General features: G+C 44.5%; 1 pseudogene; it reads right to left on the bottom strand.

Annotated features, from left to right (window-relative positions):
- Positions 1–626: 626 nt before the first annotated feature.
- On the bottom strand, positions 627–745 carry LOC143936852 (5S ribosomal RNA; annotated as a pseudogene).
- Positions 746–16,861: the final 16,116 nt, after the last annotated feature.

The raw sequence follows: 16,861 nt of genomic DNA, 5'->3' as shown, positions 1-16,861 counted from the left end.
TAAACAGGTAAAGGCCAACAACATAAAAAGAAGCCTACGGCACCTGATATTCACAGATGGTCTCCCATACAGGTATTAACAAGGCCGTACACTGCTAGGCCTCCGAGATCAGATGAGATTGTGCACTTTCAGGGTGATGTGGCCATAGGTGTTCTATTTAGACACTCTCAACCCTCTTGACAAATACCAAGATGGTTATCTTGGGAAACAAGTGAAAAAAAACAGGTCAATGCCAACAACATAGACCCTGGCCGTCGCCCATCTGACCCAGACCCTGCTTAGCCTCTGAGATCGGGCACTTTCAGGGTGATGTGACCTTAGGCGAATGCTTTGGGACATACTCAAAACTCTTGACTGATGCTAAAATGGTCACCTTGGGAAACAAGCGTAAGAAAAACAGGTCAAAGCCAACAATATAAAAAGATTCCTACGGCACCTTTAATTAGGTACTATAAAGGACGGACCCTGCTTAGCCTCTGAGATCAGAGGAGATCGGGCGCTTTCAGGGGGATGTGGCCGTAGGAGATTTCTTTGGGCTCTCTCAGCCCTCTTGACAAATGCCAAGATGACCACCTTGGGAAACAAGCGGAAAAAAAAACCATGTCAACGCCAACAACATAAAAAGAATCCTATGGCACCTGGTATTCCCAGTTGGTCTCCCATCCAGTTACTAATCAGGCCCGACAATGCTTAGCCTCCGAGATCAGACAAGATCAGGCACTTTCAAGGTGATGGGGCCATAGGCGATCTCTTCGGGCACTCTCAACCATCTTGACAAACGCCAACATGGCCATTTTGGGAAACAAGCGAAAAAAAACAAGTCATTGCCAACATTGGAGGCAAAGCAGGGTTGGGCAATCAGTTTCCTTGCCTGAAATAGGCATCTCAGAACTGCCATCTGGCTACTTCCCGGGTTTCCAACTCCTTCAACTAATCCCAGGAGACAACACTTCGCCTCCATCCTGGTGGAGGTTCCAAACACCCGATCAATGGTTCCTGTCACCTCTGTCCAGTAGCGGATCAACTTCGGGCATCTCCAAAACATGTGCAACATGTCTCCCCCCATGTTCCCGCAGGGGGGGCAACTTGCGTCCGGCCGTTCGGCCAAACTGAAAAAGTTTACGAGGAGCATAATAGGCTCTATATAATAAGAACAGATGTAACATCCTCTGTGAGGAGAGCCACAATTCACCACAGGCAGGATTCCTGTGGCCAATTATAGCTCAGGGGGGTTTAGTACACACCCCACACTATATAAGGCCGCCTGCGCGGCGGCCTTGTATAGTGTGTTGCGGTGGTCAGGGAAAGAGGACGATAGGCAGGGACAGTGTCTTTACTGCTTGGGAACCTAGCACTGTTACAGTGGGTGTTATGTGCCTCCTGCACAGTACACACCTGAAGCTACCCTTTATTACTGGTGTTCAATTTCTGCAATACATGCATCTGCAGTGCAGAAGTTAGAGTGGGTGTTGTGTGCCTCCTGCACAGCATACACCTTATTGCTGGTGTTCTGTTTCTGTAATACAGGAACCTAGCACTGTTACAGTGCTAGGGTGTACAGAGAAGCTGCTGTATATAGAAGACTACAGCATACAGAAGAAAGGCTAGTGAATACTAGAGGCTAGTTTAAAGACAGATACAAAGATGTTAGTGTATATAGAGAGTTTAGTGTATAGAGAGAGTCGAGTGTATACAGAAAGGACAGTGCATATAGAGAAGCTAGTGTATACAGAAGACAGGCTTGGGTATACATCAAAGCTGACATTCTATACAGAAGACTGGGTAGTGTATACAGAGAGTCTAGTGGGTACAGAAGACAGGCTGGTGTATTCTAGCTAGTTTTTACAGTCTAGTGTATACAGAGAGTCTAGTGCTTACAGAAGACAGGCTGGTGTATTCTAGCTAGTATTTACAGTCTAGTTTATACCGAAGACAGACTGTGGTATACAGAGAGTTTAGTGTATTCAGAGAGTCTAGTGTATACAGTCGGCGAGTGTATACATAAGACTGGCTAGTTTACACAGTGTTTACAGAGATGCAAGGGTGTACAGAGAAGCTGGTATATATAGAAGACTACAGCATACAGAAGAAAGGCTAGTGAATACAGAATACAGAAGACTCGTGTATGTAGATAGGCTTGAGTATACAGAGATGCTAGAGTAAACAGTGAGGCTGGGGTACACAGAGAGGCTAATTTAAAGAGAGGCTAGTATATACAAAGATGTTAGTGTATATAGAGAGGTTAATGTATAGAGAGGGTCGAGAGTATACAGAAAGGACAGTGCATATAGAGAAACTAGTGTATACAGTAGACAGGCTTGGGTATACATCAAAGCTGACAGTGTATACAGAAGACTGGGTAGTGCATACAGAGAGTCTAGTGGGTAAAGAAGACAGGCTGGTTAATTCTAGCTAGTTTTTACAGTCTAGTGTATACAGAAGACAGGCTGTGGTATACAGAGGGTTTCGTGTATTACAGAGATGCAGGGGTGTACAGAGAAGCTAGTATATATAGAAGACTACTGCATACAGAAGAAAGGCTAGACAGGCTATAAAGAGAGACAAGTTTTTACAGAAGACAGTTTGGGGTATACAGAGATGCTAGTTTATACAGAGAGACTAATGTATACAGAAGACAGGCTAGGGCATACAGAAGACAGAAGACGGGCTAGTGTATTCAGAACATAGGCTAATGTATATCGAAGACCGGCTATTGTATGCAGAAGACCGGCTAGTGTAAACATGCTGGTGTATATAGAGAGGCTAGTGAATTTAGAGGGTAGGCTAAGTGATAACAGAAGACAATCTGGGTTATACAGAGACATTTCATCATTTCATCTAGCTCACATCTCTAATGGAGTTTGTCTCATTGCCATGTTATGCCTTTTCATTCTTATGCTAAATATAGATCACTACACGGTTTTAATCATCCACATCAAGCATGCAATAAAACTATCATACATCAAAATAAACCATGTACTCTTTTGCTCTATTTTGCATTTTTGTAATTCTCCACATCAACTGTCACATTGAGTATGTGACAGTCCCGACACACCATCCTGACTTATTTTTCTTTATTTCTTATTAGAAATAGAGAATACTATCTCAAAATCCGCTTAAATCTATTCACATCGATGTGTTCTACCGCTAATTGTACGGTAATGCAAAATGTTCACAAAACCATCCATTTGCTACCAGACATGCTGCACATACTAAGAGTAATGTAACTATCGCTCGCTAACGATGTAAATAGTTTATTGCTTTTCTGACATTAACCGAGTATCTCTGACATTAACTGAGTATCTCTCTGCACTATGATCTTAATAATAATAATAATAATAATAATAATAGGATTGTGTAATGCAAAGATCAACTAGTCTAATATAATCTTTCTCATTCGTACCGGCATATCCTTTAAATTTAGACTAACGCAACTATTTCTCGGCCATTTTCAAGCTAAGCTTTCAATCTCTTACCTTTGAACAGCGATACTTCCTCCCTACAATATTAAGCCATTTAAATGTCCTATTGGTCGCCTATATTATACAACTCTCTGAAAAGCCTCTATGTAGAGAATAAAACTAGTCTTACATCTTAATAAAACAGTTTTATTGCTCAACCAGTATCAGCTGTCATGACAAATAAACGTTTCCACTGTTTGACTCTATTTTCTGTATTACTTCTTTTTCTCCACCTTAACTGTCACAGTTAAAACACAGTGACAAAACATTTCTTTTTAGCGCAGCAAAATGTGAGAAAAGCAGTGTAAGCCGTCTTTCTGCCATATGCTTCAGAAAATTAATGTACCGCTTTTAAATCCATATCAATTCCACATAACCGTGAACCGTCTTACAATTTAAATATTAAATTATGACTATACCAGTGGAAAAGTACCGCGTAATGAAATTAATCATAATCTCAGCGTTAACTTAGCTGATAAATTTACGATTTACTCAACGATTTAAACTTAGATTTTTTTTCATTCTAAATCTATTTAATCTTAAATAATTTATACTATATTCTACTGTACTCTTAAATTATGTACTGTTGTTCTGTATTTTAGCTGTGCTCATATTTCGTTTTATGTTGCAACCATCGAATCTCATTGCTATTCCAACATTCTGCCTTAATGAGGATATTATTTTGCAACTAACCCTTGATCCCTTTTGTGTATTCACTTTATCTCGACCTATATATACTGCCTCAATATTTTCCTAATTTGTTTTGCTATACTTATTATTATTATTTTATAGAGATTACTATCTCTAAATCATTGTAACAAGTTATAATATCTACAGCTAATTTTACGTTAAAGCAAAAGTCACACAAAACCATCTTTTTAAAACCTTTTACACACTGCACATTAAGAGCAATGCAACAATCTCTCGCTACCTCTATGCAATAGGATTCTCTTTCTGACTCTATTTTGTGTATTACTTCTTCTCCACATTAACTGTCACACTGATAACCATTTGTAACACATAACACTTGCAACACATTTTTTAACAGCAGCAAAATGTGAGAAAAGCAGTGGGACGGTTTACTTGATTGATAAGTGGTTGCAGTAGGAAAGCATAGCAATACAGTTTGATTACATTAATAACACATAATGCAACTACATTCACATCATGCATACATCCTAATGTAAGCTGTCTATCACTATTAATGTTCATGGTTACTGATACATTATGCCGATAACCAGTGGAAACGTTGGAATTTTCAAGCTACGTCAATTTACTCTTAAAAACCCTTTAGCTGCTTAGCTCACACTTTGCTGTATGTAGCCGCGTTTACATGTAAGTAACCAATGGGGATTGACATTTCATGTTCATCTCACATCTCTAATGCAATTTGTCTCTTTGCCATGTCATACTTTGCCAGTTATTATACTTTCTCATCCGATAGAAACCTAGTCGTTGCTGATATTTCATGATTACAGCAATTATCTCATCTAATTGCTATTCCGACATTCTGCCTTGGTATTACTTTGCAACGCTCTATTGAACAATGTAAAGGTAAGCTAGATATTTTGTGTATTTCCACTTAAACTCGACCAATATATACTGTCTCAATATTATCCTTTCTAATTTTGCTAAATTAGATTATAGAGTTTGCTATGTCTAAATCCAGGTTACCTACTCACCTTTATTACGTATACTGCTAATTTTAGGGTAATACAAAACCATCTTATTGCTTCTTTATACGCTGCACATATTAAGAGTAATACAATGCTACCGATGTGAACAGTTTAATTGCTCTTCTCACATTTAGCTGGTATCTCTCTGCTATAGGAAACTGAATTTGTACCACAACGATCACTCATCTAATATCAGTCCACTCAGTTCTACCGGGATAACGTTTACATTTAGAGTAATGAAATGATTTCTCAGTCATTTTGGAGCTACTGCAACTAACGCTTCCGATCTCTTTTAAACTGCAATACTTAATCTGTGCAATATTAAGTAATATTTAGCTGCTTAGCTCACACTTTGCTGTATGTAGCCGCGTTAACTGTATTAATTGTTACATGTAAATAACCAATGGGGAATGACATTTCATGTCTATCTCACATCTCTAATGCAATTTGTCTCTTTGCCATTGTCATACTTTGCCAGTTATTATACTTTCTCATCCGATAGAAACCTAGTCGTTGCTGATATTTCATGATTACAGCAATCATCTCATCTAATTGATATTCCGACATTCTGCTTTGGTATTACTTTGCAACGCTCTATTGAACAATGTAAAGGTAAGCTAGATATTTTGTGTATTTCCACTTAAACTCGACTTTTATATACTGTCTCAATATTATCCGTTCTAATTTTGCTAAATTAGATTGTAGAGTTTGCTATGTCTAAATCCAGGTTACCTACTGACCTTTATTACGTATACTGCTAATTTTAGGGTAATACAAAACCATCTTATTGCTTCTTTGCAAGCTGCACATATTAAGAGTAATGCAATGCTACCGTTGAACAGTTTAATTGCTCGTCTCATATTTAGCTGGCATCTCTCTGCTATAGGAAACTGAACTTGTACTACAACGATAACTCATCTAATATCAGTCCACTCAGTGCTACCGGGATAACTTTTACATTTAGAGTAATGAAATGATTTCTCAGTCATTTTGGAGCTACTGCAACTAACGCTTCCGATCTCATTTCGACTGCAATACTTAATCTCTGCTATACTGCAGCTATAAGTAGAGAATAAAACTATCTTACATCAAAATAAACCATGTACTGCCAAACCAATAACGGCCAATTACTTAACGTCTATCAGTCAATGACTTAACAAAATAAACTTAGCACTCTTTTGCTCTATTTTGTATAGTTGTAGTTCTCCACATTAACTGTCACATTGATATCACCACTGACAACACACCACTTTTTAACAGCACCAAAATATGAAAGAAGTAGTAGCATTAGCAAAAAATAAAGTCCTGTCTTCTTTACACGCTAGCTTTTCTGTATACATTAATCTCTCTGTGTACACCAGCCACTCAATATAGACTAGCCTCTCTGTCTTCTGTATACACGTGCCCGTAATCTATATACACTAGCCTGCCTTCTTTTTACAATAGTCTCGGTGTCCCAGCCTCTCTGCATACACTAGCCTCACTGAATTCCCCAGACTGTCTTCTGTATACACAAGCCTATCTGTAAAAAAAAAAAATAGCCGGTCTTCTGCATACTCTAGCCTCTCTGTGTAACACAGTCTCTCTCTGGATTCCCTAGCCTCCATCTCTGCATACCCAGGACCTTCCTCTGTATAATCTAGCCTATCTGTATACACTAGCCTGTCTTTTGTAAAATTAGCTTCTCTGTAGCCGGTCTTCTGTATACACGAGCCTCACTGTCTACTCTTGGTTGTCTTTTGTATACAGTAGCATCTCTTTATACATTTTCTCTCTGTATACCCAAGCCTCTCTGTATACACTAGTCCACCGGGATACACTAGCAAGTCTGCATACACTAGCCTCTCTTAGTAACCCAACTTCTCTCTCTGTATACTTTAGCCTCCATCTCTGCATACCCAGGACGTTCTTCTCTATAATCTAGCCTATGTGTATACACTAGCCGGTCTTCTGTAGACATTAGCCTCCCTGTATAAACTAGCTGGTCTACTGCAAGTATGCGAACTCTAGCCTCTCTCTCTGTATACCTTAGCCTCCATCTCTGCATACCCAGGACGTTCTTCTGTATAATCTAGCCTATCTCTATAATCTAGCCTATCTGTATACACTAGCCTGTCTTTTGTACACATTTGCCTCTCTGTATAAACTAACCGGTCTTCTGTATACACTAGTCCGCCTGTATACAATAGCAAGTATGCATACTCTAGCCTCTCTCTCTGTATAACCTAGCCTCCATCTCTGCATACCCAGGACGTTCTTCTGTATAATCTAGCCTATCTGTATACACTAGTGACCATCTTGGCATGTGTCAAGAGGGTTGAGAGTGCACAAAGAAATTGCCTACGAGCACCACACACTGAAATTGCCCAATCTCGTTTGGTCTCAGAGGCTAAGCAAGGTTGGGTCTGGTTTGTACCTGGATGGGAGACCGCCTGAGTTTTCCAGATGCCGCAGGCTTATTTTTATGTTGTTGGTGTTGACCTGTTTTTTTCGCTTGTTTCCCAAAGTGATCATCGTGGCATTTGTCAAGAGGGTTGAGAGTGCCTAAAGAGATCGCTTACAGCCGCATCACCCTGAAAGCACCCTATCTCTTCTGATCTCAGAGGCTTAGAAGGGTTGGGCCTAGTTAGTACTTGAATGGGAGACGGCCTTGGAATACCAGGTGCCGTATTCTTCTTTTTATGTTGTTGGCGTTGACCTGTTTTTTTTCGCTTGTTTCCCAGGGTGACTATCTTGACATTTTTAAAGAGGGATGAGAGTGCCCAAAGAAATTGCCTATGGGCACATCACCCTGAAAGCACCCAATCTCCGCTGATCTCAGAGGCTAGAAAGGGTCACGCCTTGTTAATACCTGGATGGGAGACCGCCTGGAAATACTAGGTGCGGTAGGCTTCTTTTTATGTTGTTGGCGTTGACTTGTTTTTTTTGTTTGTTTCCCAAGGTGACCATGTTGGCGTTTGTCAAGAGGGTTGAGCGTGCCTGAAAAAACCTACTATGGCTGCATCACCCTGAAAGAGCCAAATCTCATTTAATCTCAGAAGCTAAGCAGGGTTGGGACCTGGTTAGTACCTGGATGGGAGACCGCCTGGGATTTCTCGATGCCATAGACTTTTTTTTTAAGTTGTTGGCATTGACTTTTTTTGTTTTTTTTTGTTTTATTATTTTATTAAGTATAAGTAGAACAACATAAATATAACAGTCAACCATACAGCATGACCCAGGGTCACAATTACATGGTAACAAAAAATAGGCAGCCAAATAACTCTGGGTTCTCAGAAGGGAGTCCTACAGTTTCATGCAGAAAAGAGAGGAACCCCACCTCAGACATGTAGTACAGAATAACTAATGCAGCTCCGTTCGGACAAATGTAATCATGCAGAACAACTGGGACCACAGCAAGCCAGCTTATCATGACCTACGTGAACCAGAGTAAAATATGAGCCGGTCATGTCCAGAACCCTGGGGTTCTTCTGGGTCCCAAAGGCATACACTAGCCTCACTGAATTCCCCAGACTGTCTTCTGTATACACAAGCCTATCTGTAAAAAAAATAGCCGGTCTTCTGCATACTCTAGCCTCTCTGTGTAACACAGTCTCTCTCTGGATTCCCTAGCCTCCATCTCTGCATACCCAGGACCTTCCTCTGTATAATCTAGCCTATCTGTATACACTAGCCTGTCTTTTGTACAAATTAGCTTCTCTGTAGCCGGTCTTCTGTATACACGAGCCTCACTGTCTACTCTTGGTTGTCTTTTGTATACACTAGCATCTCTTTATACATTAGCTCTCTGTATACACTAGTCCACCGGTATACACTAGCAAGTCTGCATACACTAGTCTCTCTTTGTAACCCAACTTCTCTCTCTGTATACCTTAGCCTCCATCTCTGCATACCCAGGACGTTCTTCTCTATAATCTAGCCTATGTGTATACACTAGCCGGTCTTCTGTAGACATTAGCCTCCCTGTATAAACTAGCTGGTCTACTGTATACACTAGTCCGTCTGTATACACTAGCAAGCCTGCATACACTAGCCTCTCTGTGTAACCCAGCCTCCATCTCTGCATACCCAGGCCGTTCTTCTCTATAATCTAGCATATTTGTATACTCTAGCCTGTCTTTTGTACACATTAGCCTCTCTGTATAAACTAGCCGGTCCTCTGTATACACTAGTCCATCTGTATACACTAGCAAGTATGTGTACTCTAGCCTCTCTCTCTGTATACCTTAGCCTCCATCTCTGCATACCCAGGACGTTCTTCTGTATAATCTAGCCTATCTGTATAATCTAGCCTATCTGTATACACTAGCCTGTCTTTTGTACACATTTGCCTCTCTGTATAAACTAACCGGTCTTCTGTATACACTAGTCCGCCTGTATACACTAGCAAGTATGCATACTCTAGCCTCTCTCTCTGCATACCCTAGCCTCCATCTCTGCATACCCAGGACGTTCTTCTGTATAATCTAGCCTATCTGTATACACTAGTGACCATCTTGGCATGTGTCAAGAGGGTTGAGAGTGCACAAAGAAATTGCCTATGAGCACAACACCCTGAAAGCACCCAATCTCGTTTGGTCTCAGAGGCTAAGCAGGGTTGGGCCTGGTTAGTACCTGGACGGGAGACCGCCTGGGTTTTCCAGATGCCGCAGGCTTATTTTCATGTTGTTGGTGTTGACCTGTTTTTTTCGCTTGTTTCCCAAAGTGATCATCTTGGCATTTGTCAAGAGGATTGAGAGTGCCTAAAGAGATCGCTTACAGCCGCATCACCCTGAAAGCACCCTATCTCTTCTGATCTCAGAGGCTAAGAAGGGTTGGGCCTAGTTAGTACTTGAATGGGAGACGGCCTTGGAAAACAGTTGACCTGTTTTTTTTCGCTTGTTTCCCAGGGTGACTATCTTGGCATTTTTCAAGAGGGATGAGAGTGCCCAAAGAGATTGCCTATGGGCACATCACCCTGAAAGCGCCCAATCTCCGCTGATCTCAGAGGCTAGAAAGGGTCGCGCCTTGTTAATACTTGGATGGGAGACCGCCTGGAAATACTAGGTGCGGTAGGCTTCTTTTTATGTTGTTGGCGTTGACTTGTTTTTTTTGTTTGTTTCCCAAGGTGACCATCTTGGCGTTTGTCAAGAGGGTTGAGCGTGCCTGAAAAAACCTACTATGGCTGCATCACCCTGAAAGAGCCAAATCTCATTTGATCTCAGAGGCTAAGCAGGGTTGGGACCTGGTTAGTACCTGGATGGGAGACCGGCCGGGATTTCTCGATGCCATAGGCTTTTTTTTTAAGTTGTTGGCATTGACTTATTTTTTTTTTGTTTTATTCTTTTATTAAGTATAAGTAGAACAACATAAATATAACAGTCAACCATACAGCATGACCCAGGGTCACAATTACATGGTAACAAAAAATAGGCAGCCAAATAACTCTGGGTTCTCAGAGGGGAGTCCTAGAGTTTAATGCAGAAAAGAGAGAAACCCCACCTCGGACATGTAGTACAGTATAACTAATGCAGCTCCGTTCTGACTTTAGCCAAAAATTTTATATCTGTTTGGAGCAGCGAGATGGGGCGATAGGAATCCGGGGAGTGGGGATCCTTTCCTGGCTTGGGTATCACTATAATAACTGCCTGCCTTAGAGTATCAGGTAGGGACCCGGAGTCAAATATGTGTGTATATAATCTCAACAATTCTGGCACTAGTGTCTCAGAGTAGTGGGCATAGAAATCCAGGGGAATACCTTCCAGTCCAGGGGCCTTAGCCATTGCAAGGGATGCCCCCGCTAGCCTAATCTCATCTGCCAATATCGTGGGCCTCAAGAGACTCAACCTGAGCCTCAGACAGGTAGGGAAGAGAGATATCTCGGAGGTACGCCCCCGTCTCAGTTCTCGGCCTATGCACCTGCGACTCATAAAGGGCAGCATAGTAAGCACGAAACATGGTGGCCACTGTTGGCGGATCAGTCACCTCCTCACCCCCATTGTCAGTCAACGAAACCACCACCGGGGGCTTGGAGTCCCGATGCGCCAAGTAGGCCAGCAACTTTCCCGCCCTCTCTCCTTGTTCAAACACCCGTTGCTTAACAAAAAACAACTTTTGCTTAGCCTGTTCAATGTGGAGGTGATCTACTAGCCTTGTGTGGTGACGTAATACCTGGGCCTTAGCAGGTGTGGGGTCAGTAGTGAAGTCAGTGGTCACCGAGTCCAGCTCCCGTAGGGCATTAGATAGCAAAGTCTTGGAGGTACGCTTCAACCGGTTAATCCGGTGTGTTAAATTGGAGCGTACGTGCAGCTTAAAAGCCTCCCAGGTATAGTCAACCGGAGCCGTCCCCTGATTAGTAGTAAAGAAAAACCCCCATTCGTCCCCTAAGTCTTCGCTGGCCGGGTACAACATGGCGTACTTGAGGTGATGTGCCCTAAGGCGCCTCTTGACTTCCACGAATCGGGAACTAAGTTTTTGAACATCTGCGGAGAAGTCAGGAAACACTGAGATATGTCCGTTCTGAAACGGGATGTTGCCTTTTTCATGAGTAAGGCGAAGGATGGCATCCCTATCCCGGTAATTTAAAAGCTTAGCAATGCACGTGCGAGGAGGTGCCCCCTCCGGCGGCGGGCGGGCAGGCATTCTGTGGGCCCTTTCAATAAGAAATGAGGTAGAGAACGCTTCCCTACCGTAGGCCTTAATCAGGAGAGATTCCAAAAATGTCGCCGGGTCAGCCCCCTCGGAGCCCTCCGGCAGGCCGATAAAGCGGAGGTTAGATCTGCGGGCCCTATTCTCAAGGTCGTCCTGTTTCTGGGCCAGCTGCTGGAGCTGCCTTTGCACATCCTCTTGGGCATGCTGCAGAGGGAACAGGACATATTCGGCCTGACTGACCTGGGTTTCAGTTTCCTTCACTCTGTCACGCAGTTTAGCCATGTCCTGTCGGATAAGTGAGACATCCACCCTAACCTCCTCAAGTTTAGTTGTCAGTGTGGTCTGGCAGGCAGAAATCGCCTCTGAGGTAGCAGGTTCTGCAGCCGGAGTGGACTGTCCGCCATGTTGGCCCTCATGGTCCCGCCGGAACTTTTCAATAGATGCCGCCGCTGCAGACTGCTTCTTCGTCGGAGACATCGTCCCAATGTATACACAAGAAGGTAGCGGGTATTACACCAGTAAAATCGTAGGTAAAACAGTTAGTGGGCACCCAGGATCACTACAGGAGATCGCGGTAGAAGCGGAGCTCAGGTCACAAGCGTCCTACTCCATTGCTGTCCAGGCCACGCCCCGTGCCATAGGCTTCTTTTTATGTTGTTGGCTTTGAAATGTCTTTTTCGCTTGTTTCTCAAGACCATCTTGGCGTTTGTCAAGAGGGTTGGGCGTGTCTTGAAGAGAACGCTTACAGCCACATCACCCTGAAAGCACCCGATCTCATCTGATTTCAGAGGCTTAGCAGCGTCAGGCCTGGTTAGTACCTGGATGGGAGACTGCCTGGAAAGACCAGGTGACATAGAAGGATCTGGCCTGGTTAGTGTCTTGATTGGGAGATCGCCTGGGAATACCGGATGCCGTAGGATTCTTTTTATGTTGTTGGCTTTGACCTGTTTTTTTTCCCTTGTTTCCCAAGATGACCATCTTGGCATTTGTCAAGAGGGTTGAGAGTGCACAAAGAAATTGCCTACGGGCACAACACCCTGAAAGCGCCCAATCTCATTTGGTCTCAGAGGCTAAGCAGGGTTGGGCCTGGTTTGTACCTGGATGGGAGACCGCCTGGGTTTTCCAAATGCCACAGGCTTCTTTTTATGTTGTTGGCGTTGACTTGTTTTTTTTGTTTGTTTCCCAAGGTGACCATCTTGGCGTTTGTCAAGAGGGTTGAGCGTGCATTTGATCTCAGAGGCTAAGCAGGGTTGGGACCTGGTTAGTACCTGGATGGGAGACCGCCTGGGATTTCTCGATGCCATAGGCTTTAGTTTTAAGTTGTTGGCATTGACTTATTTTTTTTATTTTTATTATTCTTTTATTAAGTAGAACAACATAAATATAACAGTCAACCATACAGCATGACCCAGGGTCACAATTACATGGTAACAAAAAATAGGCAGCCAAATAACTCTGGGTTCTCAGAGGGGAGTCCTACAGTTTCATGCAGAAAAGAGAGAAACCCCACCTCCGACATGTAGTACAGTATAACTAGTGCAGCTCCGTTCGGACAAATGTAATCATGGAGAACAACTGGGACCACAGCGAGCCAGCTTATCATGACCTACGTGAACCAGAGTAAAATATGAGCCGGTTATGTCCAGAACCCTGGGGTTCTTCTGGGTCCCGAAGGCTAGTAAGGAGACAAGGCATAGTCAAAAGGGAGGACGGGGGAAGAAGAGAGTGCAAAGACGGAGAGAGAGGAGGTGGGGGGATGGCGGCGGGGAAAAAAAGAATAATAAAGACAAAAAGGGAGGGGGGGAATGCCACCCAGGGCAGACATGGCCTACGTAGGTAAACGTTAGATGTTCAGTCGTTTTCTGGGACAGAGGCACTGCTCACCTCCCGAATGCAGTCTCAAGTACCAGTAAAATACCTCCAGGGCCTCCATGTAACACTAAATGCCTCTTCAGTGTTGTGAAGGGTGGCGGTCAATTCTTCCATCCGGAGAATATGATTGACTTTGGAATACCACAGCACCTTGGATGGGGGCTGAGGCTGCCTCCACAGTGCGGGAATGCAGGCCCGGGCGGCATTCAGGAGTTGCATCGTGAGGGTTTCTTTGTATTTTCGAACAGGCTGTTCGGTCAAGCGTAGAAGGCACGCTGCTGGGAACCCAAAAGTTCCTCAAGGCCGGGCATGCCCAGAAAAGGTGTCCCATGGTCCCAGTATCTGAATTTTACCTCCAACAAACATCCGGGATCGGACTATCCATTTTATTCAGAAGGTATGGGACTCTATACCAGCGTGAGACTATCTTGTATCCTGATTCTTGATATTGGTTTGCGATGGAAGCTTTATGTACTAAGGTCAGGATCTTCCCTATCTGTTGTGGGGTAAATGTGATGCCTAAGTCCCTCTCCCATTTGTGGATAAATAGTGGGGGTCGACTCCTCCTCCTGACTACTCAATAGGTTGTACAGGAGGGAGAGGGTGTGTCGCACAGGTTCCCTTTTGTGACAGATGGATTCATAGGGTGTCAGGTCTCTAGGAGTGTAGGGGGCCCTTTGTATGGCCAGAAGAAAGTGACGAAGTTGATAAGCACTAAACAAGTCAAGCGGAGGGTCAGAAAGCTCGGCGACAGTTTGCGTGGTCGGGAGCCCTCCCGAGGGCCACACCTCTCCCAGACGCTGTTTCCCCACCACTGTCAACTGTCGCAGTTTCTTGTTGGTAAATCCCGGTGGGAAGTCTGGATTACCTATAACCGGAGTCATTGGTGATGGCAGGGGAGTAATGTATGTGCAGCGGAACAACCTCCGCACAACAACCAACGTAGCTCCCACTACGGGGTGACCTCTGAGGTCTTTTGGTAGGGAGGATCCATCCTCAATCTCCATCTCCACCCACTGCTTGTGTGGGCCATTACAATGCCAATCAACGACTCTCGCTAGCAGAGTCACTCTGTAGTATTGTCTGAGATCTGGGAGACCCAGACCCCCCTTGTCCTTTGGCCTGGCAAGCAATTGCAAATGGGCTCTGGGCGGTTTGCGCGCCCAAATAAATTCCCGGAGCAGCACCTGCAGTTGTCTTAAAAAAATTGGGGGTAACCGGATCGGTAATGTCTGGAACATGTATAAGATCCGCGGGAGGGCCGTCATTTTGAATGCATTACAGCGCCCGAACCAGGTCAGTGTTAAAGCATGCCAGTTTCCCAAATCAGATTTCAGTCTATCCAGGAGAGGGACAAAATTAAGCGGGTACAATTGCACTAAATCCGCTGCGATGTCAACGCCCAGGTAACGTATAGATTTTTCAGCCCAGTAGAATGGAAAAGCGGAGCGGAGCCTCTTGGCCTCACCATCCGAGACCGATATATTCAATACAGCCGACTTGGCACAATTGATTTTATAGTTTGATAGGCTGCCATATCGCTGTAGAGACGCAAATATATTGGGAAGCAAAATGTGTGGATTGGAGACGGAAAAAATTAGATCGTCAGCGTACGCCGCAATTTTGTGGTGTGCCGAGGGTTTGGCTATGCCAGTAATATTCGGGTCATTCCGAACGTGACACATAAGTGGTTCCAGTGTCAGAATAAAAATTAGGAGAGACAGAGGGCACCCCTGCCTCGTCCCATTAGTGATGGGGAAAGAGTCCGAACATCACTCGTTCACCCGTACCGCTGCCGACGGCGTGGAGTAAAGCGTGGTCTAGTTATTAAAAGATGGGACCCACTAGCTCTGTCATGGTTCGGACGCTGTAATGTGTTGAAGATGAACGCAATGCCACGACTTCTGTATCTACTACAAGCCTTACCTATCAAAATACCCCAGACTTTCTTTCATGCGGTTCGCTCAATCTTTATCAAGTTCCTCTGGCGCGGAAAACATATGCGTATTGGTAGGGCAATGCTATTGCGACCGAAATTGCGGGGAGGTATTGGCTTCCCGGACCCTGCTCTATATTACACAGCGACGCACATGACACCGGTGGTTGACTGGTGCCTGTGTTCTGCCATATACTGTCCGGCCATGATATAGTGTCCGCGCCGTACTGCGCATGCGCAGTACGGAGCAGACGAAGCTTCGGAAAATCTCCGAAGCTGAACGGCGCCTGCGCGGTGAGTGGAGGTGGTAGCCCCACCATCCAAGCGGACATAGGGTTGTGAATATTAGAGGGCCCCTTGCAGGCGAGCTTTGCTCGCCACGCTTCGGGCTCGGCCTCGCTGCGCTCGGCTCTTATATATTCTTACTCTATGTCCACTTGGATAGTGGGGATAGAACCTGGACTCAGTGCGCAGGCGCCGTTTATGCTCGGCAATTTTCGGAATCTGTGTTGCTGTGTACTGCGCATGAGCAGTACACAGCGGACACTATCCGATGGGGGACCATATGTGATAAGACACCGGCATGGGGAACTGAAGCTATGGGTCAAGCTAGAGCAGGAGATGGCGCGGGTTCCACTGGCTGGTCTGCCTTGGGCAGGGAGGCCATTGGAGCCCTGTGTGACTACTCACCCGTTAATTGGCCCCTCGCTCGCCGAGATGGATAGTTTTTTTCACCTTTCCCACCTAACTAACTTCCCTTCTCCTATGACCCCAATTATTGGACATCCTAGATTCCCTCCGGGCCTGTCTGACCAGGCCTTTACCAGGCAAGCCCCGAAAGGGCTTCTGAGAGCAGCCCTATTTCTTGGACCCACGGGCTTGATTCCCATGGGGACCATACTGCTAGAGCAAGTACCTGTTGCATTGGATAGCTGGAGAGCTAGATAGCTAATCCATTTCCTCGGATCACTACCTAACCATTCGTTCTTCTCTAGACAATTCCACCCCTTCGAGGAACTTTGCCTGGATGATGGCCCAATTCGTGGTTCCCTCTCTAGGTCCTACCAAATCCTGACAGACGCACAATCCTCCACGGATCCACCCTTCCTAGCTAAATGGAAAAGGGACTTACAAACTACATTCTCCAAACCACAGAAGGACAGAATACTCTTTTTCGCCCTTAAGTCGTCACTCTGCAGTAAATATCAGAAGATCTCATATAAGCTGATCACACGCTGGTATCGTACACCGGTGGTGTTGGCCAAAATATTCCCCGGTCAATCTGA

This window comes from Lithobates pipiens, unplaced genomic scaffold (assembly GCF_037356315.1).
Source record: "Lithobates pipiens isolate NorthernLeopardFrog02 unplaced genomic scaffold, aLitPip1_a1.2 Scaffold_28, whole genome shotgun sequence".
Lineage (NCBI taxonomy): Eukaryota > Metazoa > Chordata > Amphibia > Anura > Ranidae > Lithobates > Lithobates pipiens.
The sequence above is the reverse complement of the archived record's forward strand: the minus strand, read 5'-3'. Positions and strand labels throughout refer to the sequence as shown.